Below are 1667 nucleotides of genomic sequence, written 5' to 3' on the forward strand. Positions count from 1 at the left end.
TGGTTACGCCTCTCATAGCGGTCTAATTTGTTGTGAAGGTCCTCAAGGCGTTGGGCAGCCGATTTTTGTGATGTAGATGAAGTGGTAGCGTGGCCAGTTGGTGTGGGCAGTTCAATGTCCTTGGTGACTTCCGGAGGCTTGAGGCATCTCTTGGTCGGAATGATATCACCATCGACCGGTATTGAAGTTCGCCTATCTTTAGCCTCCCGGTTGACGCCGGCTTTCGCAACTAATGCCGTCACTAAAGCGGGGAATGGTAGATTTCCCTTGGCATGAATGCGCCCCATGGATTGGCGGATGGCATGCGGAACGTCGACCGGTTTCTCGGTCAAGATGCACCATATCAATAAGGCAAGCTCGGCGGTGATGGATGACCCATGTGTGCTTGGGAGCACGTAGTGAGCTAGAATTTGGGCCCATGCCGTGGCTTCTTGAGTGAGGTGGCAGACATCTAAACCCTTGGGTCTTCGCTTTATGGTCCCCCAAATCCAATATGCGTCGAGTAAAGCAATGACGCGGAGGATCGCGCTCCAATCGAATGCGCGGTCAACGCATGTAGCCAAGACTTCTTGGTAGGCGTCATATGCATCCGTTGACGGTTCAATCCCAAGGACTTCTCGGATGGTTTCCACTGTGACCGACACTTGTTTTCGGCGCACAAATATTGATGTGAGATGAGGTGAGTGGAAGTTGGAGTAGAATTCCACCACCCATGAGAGATTGGCCTCCTTTGGTTGCCTCAAGAGGAACCTCCATTGCCTCCGGTCAATGTGTGGCATCACAAGCGGACTGAGGTGAGCCGGTAAGACTAGGAGGGGTTCCGGATGGTAATTCCTTTCAATCATTCTGGAGTAAACAAGTTCGCAGTAACGGTTGGGAAACTTGTTTGAATCCTTAGGAGGGTTGTCCTTCTCTAGAACGTCAACGGGGCCCTTGGTCTTCTTCAGGAGGGGCCTGGCCGTTAGTTCTTGGCGCACTTTATTGGAAGCTGGCTTCTTGGGGCCTTTCCCCTTGTTCTTTTTGATGACCATCCTGTGGAAGCAAGAAAGGGAAAATATCAAATCCAAAGAAGTGGAGGTACATGAGCTCTATGTAATGAAAAGTTATGCCATAGAATATGGGTATCTTTGTTACATGACAGCTGCAACATGTAACTAGGATAATGTGTGAAGAGCAAGGCAAATTATTTTCATGTGGTGCAAGGGTAGTTTAAGCATGCAAGGAAGAGGCATGAGAAGCACACACCCTTAGGGACCATAAATGGAAGGCAAGCTAAGAAAATGGGAATGAATGGTTTGTGGAAAGTGGGGATGCACTCAAAAGTGATTGGTTGAGAGGCAAGGTAGTCACAATGAGTCCAAAATTCAAGTGTGCCTTTCATCGAACACTTGGCGTGCATCCTTGAAGTAGTATGTGATTATGTGAAAATGAGAGCAATGTAACATTCCACAATCCATTATTAATGATTATAGTGCATATTGATTGCAAGAAAATTAAGCAACACCATTCATCTATTCATGTAAGTGAGTTTGAGACCCAAATGCCCATGAAGAATTGGATTGAAAGAGAGGAGAGAGCAAAGACATCCCAAGGAAGTAACTAGAGAAAGAAGGAAGAGAGGAAAAAAAAGAAGAAAGAAGCTACCTAAAAGATGGTGCAACTAAATG

Source organism: Arachis ipaensis, chromosome B10, assembly GCF_059453495.1.
Source record: "Arachis ipaensis isolate K30076 ecotype BB chromosome B10, ASM5945349v1, whole genome shotgun sequence".
Lineage (NCBI taxonomy): Eukaryota > Viridiplantae > Streptophyta > Magnoliopsida > Fabales > Fabaceae > Arachis > Arachis ipaensis.